Source organism: Rousettus aegyptiacus, unplaced genomic scaffold, assembly GCF_014176215.1.
Source record: "Rousettus aegyptiacus isolate mRouAeg1 unplaced genomic scaffold, mRouAeg1.p scaffold_m13_p_3, whole genome shotgun sequence".
NCBI lineage: Eukaryota > Metazoa > Chordata > Mammalia > Chiroptera > Pteropodidae > Rousettus > Rousettus aegyptiacus.
The window spans coordinates 127,755,062-127,766,725 of NW_023416306.1; the positions used below are offsets into that span (position 1 = coordinate 127,755,062).

The 11,664-nt window shown below is 33.7% G+C and overlaps 1 non-coding gene across 1 annotated transcript; it reads right to left on the reverse strand.

Annotated features, from left to right (window-relative positions):
- Positions 1–448: 448 nt before the first annotated feature.
- LOC118601049 lies at positions 449–555 on the reverse strand. The gene has a single exon (XR_004950154.1). It is a non-coding gene; the product is annotated as a U6 spliceosomal RNA (small nuclear RNA).
- Between the last annotated feature and the right edge of the window lie 11,109 nt (positions 556–11,664).

Genomic DNA, 11,664 nt, shown 5'->3' on the forward strand with positions numbered 1-11,664 from the left:
TTTTTTGTCATTTTCAGAATATAGATCTTTCACCTGCTTGGTTAAATTTGTTCCTAGATATCCGAATCTTTTCAATGCAATTGTAAATGGGGTTGGTTTCTTAATTTCTTTCTCTGATAATTCCTTATCATATAGAGATATAATATGTATGTTATTGTATATTATTGTATGTGTATAAAAATGCAACTGAGTTTTGTATTTTATTTTGTACCAGGTAGACTTGATAAGAATGTGTATTATGCTGTTCTTGGGTGTAGGTCAAGTTGGGTGATACTGTTATCCAGGTTTTCTATGCCCTTACTGATTTTTAAAAAATATTTTAAAAATATTTTAGTTACAGTTGACATAAAATATATTAGTTTCAGGTGTATAACATAGTGATTAGACATCCATACAACTTATGAAGTAATCACCCCAGTAAATCTAGTACCCATCTGACACCATACATAAAATTATGGAATACTTCTTGAATTTGTATGTTATCCTTGCACAGGGGCCATGCTAATCTTCTCTGTATCATTCAAATTTTAGTAAATGTGCTGCCAAAGTAAGCACTCCTACTGATTTTAAGCTAGTTTTTCTATTAATTATCAACAGCAGTGTTAAAATCTTTAGCACTAATTGTTAATTTGTGCATTTCTAATTTATTTTATCAAATTTTTATTCATATACTTTAAGTTTCTGTTATTAGATGCATGCAATTTAGATTTGTTATGGTCTGATGATTAATTTTGACCTGTTTATCATTATGAAGTGGCTTTATCTATAACAATATTAATTTCTTTGAAGTCTACTTTAATATTGCTGTTTAAAGTTCCTCTTCATTAATATTAGCATAGTATATTTTCTTTTATCCTGTTATTCTTACCTAACATATGTCTTTAAATTTAGAATAAGTTTTTTGTAGACAGCATATAATTGGGTCTTGCTTTTTATCTACTCTGACAGTCTCTGCCTTTTAATTGGAGTATTTAAACCACATACATTTAAGATGAATGCAGTTATAATATGATTGGATTTAAATCCATCACCTTGTTCTCTATTTATCCCATCTTTCTTCTATTTCTCCCATCTCTTCATTGTTCTTTTTTCCCCGTTTTCCTGACTTCTTTCCATTATTGAGAATTGTTTTATGATTCAATTTTACCTTCTTTATTGGCTTAGTAGCTATTCCTCTTATTTTTGTATTTTAGTAGTTAGTATAGGGTTTATAGTATAACTGGTTAACTTATCACAGTCAACCTTCAAATAGTATTAAAACACTGCATACACAGAATGAGAACTGTACAACAGCATACTTCTACTTTCTTTTTCTCTCCCATCTTTTGTCATACAATTAAGTAGAATGCATAGTAATCTCCAGAATATAGTTACAGCTAATGCTTTAGAAAGTAAATTATCTTTTAAAGAGAGAAAAATAATAAAATTAGTTCTTTATACTTATCCTCATATTTACTGTGTATGGTGCTATTTATCTCTTTATGTATACCCAGATTTCTGTCTGCTATCATTTTCTTTCTACCTGAAGGATTACTGGAACATTTCTTATAGTACCAGCTTAAAGATGATAAACTCTCTCAGCTTTCATAAGTCTGCAAAAGTCTTTACTTTTCCTACAGTTTTCGAGACATATTTTTTCCTAGATACAGAATTCTTGGTTGTCATTATTTTTTTCTTTCAGCGATTTTAAAATCTGACCCCATTCATATTTGGCTTAAATTCTTTGCAATGAGTTGTGAGCTGTTATTATTTTTTTCTTCTGTATGTTATGTCTTTTCCTCTGCTTTTAAAATTGAACCATTGGTTTTTTTAGCAGTTATAATATTATGTGTCTTGGTGTTGGTTTTCATTTTGGTTTGGTTTGGCTTTTTGTATTTTATTTGTTTGAGGGTCCTTTGAACTTGTTAGATTAGTGACCTTAAATATTTCATCAATTTGGAAAATTTCCTGGCGCTTCTTCAACTCCCTCCACCCCACATTTCTTTCTGAGACTCCGGTTATACATATATTAGGCCATCTGATATTTTCTCACAGCTCACCAGTTCTCTATTCATTAATTTTTCAATCTATTTTTCCTTTGTTTCATTTGAGTAGTTTCTATTGTTTTTTTCTTCAAGTTTACTATTTTTTATTTGATAATGTCTAATCTGCTGGTAATCCTATCTGTGTGTTATATTTCCGATATTATATTTTTCATCTACAGAAATTTGATGTGGATTTTTTTTATCATTCTCATGGTTTCCTCTACCTTCTTGATCAAATGGAGTATTTGTATAATACCTGTTTTAATGTCCTTGTCTACTTATTATATCATCTGTGTTATTTTGCATCTGTTTCTATTGATTGTTTTTTCCCTGAGTATGGTTCCTGCTTCTTTGCATTCTTGGTTATCTTTTTTGGACATCAAACATTGCGAAATCTGCATTTTTCGGTGTTGGATTATTTGTATTTCTTTAATTGTTTGGGCTTTTATTCTGGTACCTTGTTAAGGAACTTGGAATGGTTGATCTTTTTGAGGCTTGCTCCTAAGCACTGTTAGGATGGGTCCAAACAGTCTTTATTTGGGGGCTAATTTGGCCCTGCTACTGAGGCAATGGCCTTCTGAGGTCTCTATGCTCCCACATGTTTGGAGGTCCTTCCATTTGGACTGATGGAAAACACAAGGGTTTACAGCCCTATATGAGTTCTGGAAGTGTTTTGTGTACTATTTTCTAATGGTTCTTTTTTTTTTTCTTGGTAGTTTACTCATATACGTGTATAAATCAATACTTAGTCAAAGACCTAAGGACTCCCTCTTTAATTCTTGTGAGCTTCCCCTTTCTTTCTGTGTAGATTCTTATTTTCTGGTTTTCTGCCCTATAAATTTTAGTTGCCTGGGGTTTACTGAATCTCTGTCCTCTCAACTTAGGAAAACTAATAGGGGTTTGTTTGGGTTCTACCCCTCAAGGTTGCAGCCTGGAAACTCTTTCAAGGCAGTGAATTGGAATACTTGAATGGTTTACTTTATTTCCTTTCTCTCGGGATCACTAACTTGTGCTGCCTGTTGTCTAGTATCTGAAAACTTGTTTCATATATTTGATTGTTTAATTGTTTAAGGCAGGGCAATGATGTCCTGTTATTCCGTCATGGCAGGAAGCAGAAATTCAAACCTGGCTTTTTAAATACTAATTTTGAATTTTGGAAAATTACCTGTATTCTGTGATTATCTTTCCCAAATCTGGCATGACAGCAAATGAAATGTATTCAGTCTCACCAGGGATCAGGACATACAAATTAAAACTTTGATAATAATACCTACCTGAAAGATGTAGGAATTTAATGAAATAATATATGTATGATTAGAAAACATAACATATATGTATTGTGTATATATGTGTGTGTATATGTGTGTATGTATGTGTATGTGTGTGCGTGTGTGTGTGTGTGCATGTGTGTGTGTGTGTGTGTATGACTGGAATCAGGCAGCTAAATAATATATATGTGATGCTCAAAAGAAAGATCTGGGCAAAGATATAGAATTCTGAGATATCAGCATATACATGAAGTAGCATATGAAATTACCTAAGGAGATAATGAGATAAAATGAAAACTAAAAGGGGATACTAATACTAAACCTTGAAGGCAGGACATTTGGCTTTAAATTATGGTAAACTAAGATAATTTGCATCTACCTTCCTACTGAAGATAAATAAAAAAATCTAGATAAATTATAAATGTCTTCTTAATATCATAAAACAGCTTATTTAGTGAGGAAATACAAGGCAAGATAATGGAGAGGGCTGGGGCTCACAGAAGTGAATCATTTAGGAACACTTTAAAAAAAAAAAAAGAGGTATTTCGACATATAGCATTCTATTAGTTTCAGGAGCACTTTTGTCCTAGGTATACATGCCAATCCTAAGAAGGCAAATGAGAGACTAAGCTGAACTTTTAGTAGCGTTGCTTGGCTAGAGGAGTAAGGGTTGGTAGATGGTACTCACCAAAGATGGTGACAGTCCCAACTTTGGCCTAGGGCCATGACAGTCTGTCATCTGAGAGAAAGGATTTGGAATGCAGTCTTCTTTCCAATTACATGGTAGTGCAGCAAATCACACATCTTGGTCTTTCATTGCTGATCACCTCGAGCACCTGGCAGATTACAAAAATTCTTTGTGGAGGAGGTTAAAATCATAACAAATTTTGGATGATTTCTATAAATAAAATTTTGAGTACAATGTCTTGAACACAACTACAGGTATGGAGGCACTCAAAGAGACAAGGCGCCATTAGTTAGAACCAGCAAGTAAAACAAATAGCAGAAAAGGATACAGAGGGACTCCAGAAATTGAATTTATCAGGCATAGACTTTGTAAAACAACTATGAATACAGACAAAATCAAGCTTGAAAATTTTAGTAGGGAACTGTAAACTACAAAAAAGTGCCATAGCAGATGTGGGGGAAAGTAGGAATTCCAGAAGTAAATGTGCAATATCAAATTTTTAGAAATTGGTTTAGTATTTTAGTCATAATCGAAGAGAGAATTAGGTGCTGAAATAAATTTCAGAAAAAACTTCAGAATGAGGCAAGGAGTAATTAAAATTTAGGTAATAAAGTATAAAGAACGAGAGACATACCAGATAGAGTGAGAGGATCTAACATTTTTAATTGAAGAGCAGAAGAAAAAGAGAAAGAATGGATCTAGACAATATTTTGAAGAGATGATTGCTGATAATCCCCAAATTGTAGAAGCCCTACAAAGCCCAAGCAGAATAAATAAAATAGATCCTCATGATATACACAAAAATGAAACTTTAGTATACTTTAGTATATCGAGACAGAGGGAAAAATCTTAAAATAGCCAGGAAAAAAAAAGACATTAACTTTTAAGATGCTATGGTTAAACTCACCACTGACTTCTCAATGTCAAGAGCTTCAGAAGACAATGAAATTATATTTTCAAAGTGCCGTGAGAAAATGAGCACCACCCTGGAAATACTTTAATAATGAAGGCAAAATACATTTTCAAGAAAAATAAAAGATATTGTCAACAGCAGATAAGCATTAGAGAATATTCTAGAAGTGTTCTTATGTCATGCAAAAGGATGTAATCTTACATGAAAGATCAGATGCAAAAGTGATGGAGACCAAAGAAAATGATAATTGTGAAGATAACTCTAAATCCTAACATTAACTGTGAAGGTAGAGGGTGTGAAATAAAATAAAAACAATAATATCTTGTGGATTCGCAATGACACAGATGGACCTAAAGGTTATTATGCTGAGTGAAATCAATCAGACAAAGAAAGATAAATAGCATATGATTTCACTTGTAGGCGGAATATAAGGAACAGAAAGAACAAACTAATCAAAAACGGACTCACAAATATAATGGACAATTTGGTAACAGACAGGGGAGGGGGATTGGGGGGCTGGGAGAATGAGGCGAAGGGTTAAAGAAGAACAAATTAGTAGTTGACAGTTGGTCATGGCGGACATGGCAAAGGGAATGCAGTTAGCATTAATAATATGGCTAGGTGGAGGGCCAGGGGAGGGAGGGACCAATTAGTGGGATCATTTTATGAATTATATAGATGTCTAACCAATATACTGTATATTTGAAACTAATTTAAATAATAATAATAATATCTTGTGGCATTTAAACGATATAGAATTACAGTACATGACAATTACAATACATGTGCATGTGCGAGTATGTGGAAATGTTAAATTATTTATAGACTCTTCCCCAGGTTGATAATAAAGGTAACAATATAAGCTCTTGTTAAGTAAGGGTTACTGTGCTAATTTCTAAGGTAAGCGCTAAGAGAGAAAACTGTGTGATCACAATGATATGCCCATTACACCTATTAGGACGACTATAATAAAAAAGACAAAATCTAAGTGTTGGCAAGGATATGGAGAAATTGAAACCTTCAGATTTGCTGATAAGAATGTAAAATTTTGCAGCCACTGTAGAAAACAGTTGACTGGTTCCTCAAAAAGGTAAACACAGAATTACTGTATGATGCAGCAATTTCTCTATTATATATATAGACAAAAGAATTGAAATCTCTTCCTTTTTCATTTCTACACAGGAATTGCTGGGTCATATAGGGACTCAAATGATACTTCTACATGAATGCTCATAGTATTATTGATAGTAGCCAAAGGTGGAAAGAACCTGAGTGCCCATCAAGAGATGAATGCATAAATAATTTTAGAATTTGAGAACTCTAATTCGGTTCTGGGAATTTCTTATTATTTCTTTCATAATTTATTTTCTCCATATTCTTTTTCTCCCTTTCTGGAACTTATAGTAGATGTTTTACTTTTAGGATTGACCCTCTGTAACTCCTACATTTTCTCTCATATTCCTTTTCCTTTTTGTCTTACATCCTGGAAGATTTTCTTTTTTTATTTTTCAAACTTTCTACTAAATTTTAATTTCAGAAATCATCATTTTAATTTCTAAGCATTCTTTTTTGCCTTTTTTTTTTATGGCATCCCCTTCCTCTTGTAAGGATGCAGTACAATTTTTAATTTCTGAGAATATTAGGGATCTAAAATATTTTTCCCCTTGTTTGTTAAATTATCTCTACTCTCTATAGTCGTTTTAAAAAAAAATGTTCATCTTGGTCTCCTTCATGTTACAAGTTATCCTCGAATATCTGACATATCTTGGTTGTCAATAAATATTCCTAAACGCTGTAGTGTAAAACTAAATGTGAAGTCCATGTAAAAGGGTGGTGCATACTGCCAGGCAGGTGTAGGCACATGGAGCCTGCAAGTATTCAAATGTGAAGTATTTAGTGTGGGTTGTCACATCACCTGTTCTAGTCTCCTCAGCTGGTTCAATCTGTTTCTTTTCAGAACTCCCTGTCTTTGTTTTTAGCCTAGGACTTCAAAGCCTAGATGCCATATATTCTTTACGTGGTAAAGAAAGTCAGGCAGAGGTTTGAACATGCCACATATAGACTTATGATTATAGGAATCTCCTCCTTTTTCATTTCTACATTTTTTTTTCTTGGCCTCCTTTGTCTTTGGTTTGTGTCCTTAGCCTCTGGTGTATTCGGCAAGGTGTATTAGCTTCCTCATTGGTGCAGCCCCTCTGGTAGTATTTTATAGCGTAGCTTTTTTTTCACTCTGCAGCAACAGTCCCTAGTTCTCTATCTGCTTTCTATCTTGCCTGCTACCATTTTTTTAATGTTTTGGGTTTCTACCTTTTTGGTAATGTTATCATTTGTTGGGGTGACATAGGGGATGATAAACACATATGGCCGGTCTATTATTTTCTACCGAATGGGAACATTTAGTTGAATAGTTTTTTAAAGAACATCTTCCGTATTAAGATCCTTTTAAATGTACATCTTTGAAGAAAAAATGCTATAACTTTAATATTCTGAAAAATGAACTTAATATTGAGATGTTTAAGTAACTTTGATTCAGTAGGTGGCGCTCCTTCCTAGTTTAACCACAATCCTAAATTAGTGTTTGAACGGTTCAGAGAAGAAAGATTTTATTTATCCTTATAATCCAAATAAATAAGGTTTCAGAGTTTGGTCATTATCAACTTTGACCAATTTATTTTTTCAGAACTCAAAAAATTTGAGCAAATTTCAAAATAAAGACATTAAACTAAAATTCCTAAATAATCTTTCCAAATTTCTGAAACAGTAGTGTAATAGTGATTTATGCTTTATCAAAACTTAAAAATAATTAAAATCTTACCAGAAGCCCTAACTACAAAAAGCATTCAGAGTCAAGTTGTTAAATTTTAAAAAATATTTTATTACATCAAGTTTCATTTCATTCTCCTCTTCCTTCATCTATATCCTTACTTCTAAATATTCTGTAAACATATCAATATTATTTCATAATCTATAAACTAAATAAAGCACGTTTTCTGTTTGCAACCTTGTAACCCAAAATAATAGTCAATATACATGTTAGGCAGTTAAACAAGTACTAATATAGTTTAGGGAAACATTTGGTGTTTTGGAAAAGTTTACATGATCTCCCAGCAAGTAGATGGAAACATCTTTACTTCCTGTTCTGAATTTGCAAATAATTTACCAGTATGTAAATCAATCTTGAAATTGTAATAATCACAGGATTTGCATAAAAATCTTATTAGGTCTGAGACCAACCAAGAAATGTTGGAGCTCTAAGGGACTTAGGTTATATAACTTCCAAATTTTTAAATGATCAGAAACTTGTGAACTTTTTTTTATTGTTAACTCTTTAGAAATTATGGATCTTAAAAACAACATTTAAAAAGCATTTCAAAAAGAGTTAAACAACTTTGTAAAAGTTCTGTGGTAAAGCTATGACCAATATTGACCAAATATCTAAAAATACTGGTAATTAACAGACTAACGATTTCTGAGAATAATTGTCAGTCAGTCAGGACACCTCAGTTGTGACACTAGGCTTACATTAGCAGGGTGGATGATGGCTTTCTCTTTCATTTTTCTACTGTTCTATTTTAAAAATATACTTTCACAGAACCAGATGGCCTCAAACATGCCCAGAATTTGTCCAAATATCCAGAAGTATTTCAGGATACTTGAAGTTTCAAAAGCTGGTCTACAAAATTTAAGGCATTCTTGTTAGTCCATAATTTGTTACCTCAGTTTTTCAGAAATAAAGCCACACATATAGTATTACTGCTCATTAATTCAAATATATCTTGAAGGTTGCATTCCAAAGGCAATCAGAGAAACTCAAAAAATGATAAATACTCATCAAAATTGTAGTCTTTTGAGGTCATCCTTCCACCAAATGGCTCCTCAGTTTTTCAAATTCTATGATTCCATTGACTTCAAAGTAGTTTAGTAGTAGGAAATAAGTGCTCTGTCTAGTGACTCTTCACTCTCTGTTTTTCCATTTTTCTATCTCTGTCTCTCTCTGTATGTACTATAATGAAGATTATTAATTTTCAAAATAAACACAATCTCTATTTGCAATCTTATAACCTGAAACCAAATTTTATATGTAACATTTTAATGAAGACCTGTACTGCCTCAATTAAATCAGCAGTGTTATGAAATCTATATTTTCCTTTCAGTTTCAAGTTCCACTGATATCTTGGTACATTAAGAAAGTAAACTGTTGCAAATCATCAAGCATTCTGACAAGTGCATCACTTAGATCCTTTAAATTCATCTTGAGACTTTTCATCTGAAGAAATAGTTCAGTAAATATTTCCAACAATTTCCCAAGATTTCTCTATCTCATTGCACTGAATCTCCAAACTTTGCTTTGTTTGCTTCCAAAGAGCTCACAAAACTAACTGCATATTCAGTTACTCTCACTTGCACATTTTATGCGGTTGTGAAGTGTACAATGAATGGTAGGCATGCCAGTCTCTCCCCCGACTTTCATAATTTGTAGAAATTATTTCTTTTCCAATTTATTGCAGGTGACCCATTAATTCCATGTCTAGGACAGGCAAGCTCCTCAAATTCCTGCCTACCAGATAGTTAGGCATTGCTGGCCCACGTTGCAGGGTAAGTTGGTAAACATTATTTTGCTGTAGTGTCAGACAGGCAGAATTTGTTTTGGACTATATTTTGGAGTTTACTGATCTTTCCAAAGGGGAATAAAATTAATTTTTGGAACAGTTCAGATAATTTGATTAAGACTGAGGATTTCTGATTTCTCAGTGGCAAAATTGAGAGTAGAACCCCAACTTCCCTATTCAGTAAGTACAATAAATATTTATTGAGTGGTATTTTCTACTAAGGAGAGAAGAACATTACATATTTTTTTGATTTTTGATTTCTGGGAAATACAGGTATGTATATAAATAATTATAATACTTATAATAAAAGTATATACCAAGATTGAAGAGAGTATGAAAGTGGAAGTGATTATTAGTGGAAGTGATAATTAGCTCTAGCAAGGGAGTAGGGGAGAGAGGTTAAGAAAATGCTTCTTGGAGAAGGGCTTTGAGGAATAAATATGAGTTTGCTAAGCAGATAAAGCAGGGGAGAGGGAAGGGAAGGAGAGGGGGAGGGTATTTTGCGACAGAAGGAATCCTAGGTGAAAAGGCAGGGAGATATTGGAACAGTATATTTTTTCCTGAAGAACTATAAGAAATTCAAGTTATTCTGAAATGCTAAAGTCTAAGTGCAGGGGTGGGGAATAGGACGAGAAGGGATGGTATGAAATAGCTTGGCAGAATCTGGATTTTGAAGATCTTTATTTGCCAAGCTAAGGACTTAGGACTTTATCCTGAAGGTGATGGAGGATCATTGAAGGATTTTAAGCAACTTATGTCAATCGGTTTCTGCCATATTCTGGTGGCGGTTTAAGGTTGAAGTGAGAGAGATGTGGTGATAGTGGTAGAAGCAAAAGCATAGAAATCAGGAGACTATGGTATGTAATTCAGATGAGAGATATCTCCCAACCCAATAATCTACTATTATTTCTCTAAATACAACCTTGTCCCACCTGTCCTTTCAGTCTCATGCTTTTTCTGCTCTGGGTTTCCTGCCTTTGATTTGTTGCCCATCTAATATTTGCCCTGCCATCATATTAGTGACTATTTTGATTTTTCCAATCTCTCTCTCTCCTAATTACTCTCTACCCAGTTATTTCAAAATCCTGATATCATAGTAGATGGCCTTACCTCATGTTTCACAGAGAAATTAAGGTCATTCAATAACCAAGGCCTCAATATTCCCCCCCACTGAAACTAACAAACTTAATTGATTTGTACAATCACTTCCTCTTCCTCCTAACCTGTTTCAGTAAAAGGACTATTCCTCCTTTAACCAATGCTATTCTTCTATCTGAGCTTCGAATCAATCCCATTTCCTCTGCCTCCCTTGAGCATCCTTTTATTTCTATTATCTTTCACCTCTCTTTTTTTGCTGGCTTTTCCCCTTCAGCATACCTTTCTTGACTCCATATCCTTCTAGATATGTGTCTGTCTTTACCACCAATTTCATGAAAAAGTACTGGTCCTTGTCTAACTACACTGTTCAATCCTTTCTAAACCAGGATTTCTCAAATGGATTATTGCCATTTGGGGCCAGATAATTCTTTGTTGTGGGGGGCTATTCTGTGCATTGTTGAATGTTTAGCAGCACCCCTGGCCTCCATGCATTAGATGTCAGCGGCATCTTCCCAGTTGTGACTACCAAGAATATCTCTGGACATTGTCAAATAATCCCTATAGGTCAAAATCACCCCAGTTGAAAACCTCTGTTCCAAAATGTAGGACAGTTGCTGAAACTGCTTTTGTTTACAGATCTCCTATTGCCATACTAATGGACATTTCATATTCTTGATCACTTGCTTGATATTGAAACTCTTTTTCTTACTTGGCCTGTTACCTATTTTTCTTGGTTTTTCTTCTATTTTCCATTCGTATCCTTCTGAAACTTCTTTTAACTCTTCTACTCTTAAAATATCAGACTTCCCCAGTATCTGTCTCTTCTCATTATATTCTGGGTGACCTCATTCAAAGTTTTTGCTTTGGCTGTCACATGTAAGTTAATGAGTCCAAATTTCTAGATTCAGCTCAGACCTCTCTGAGTTCCAGACCCACATATTCATCAGCTTACTAGAATCTCCACTTTGGGTAAATGTTAGACACCTCAAACTCAATTTGCCCAGTAAAGAAGTAATTGTTTCCTTTCTCTCAACGTCCTCCCTTGTGCTGTCCCCAACCAAAA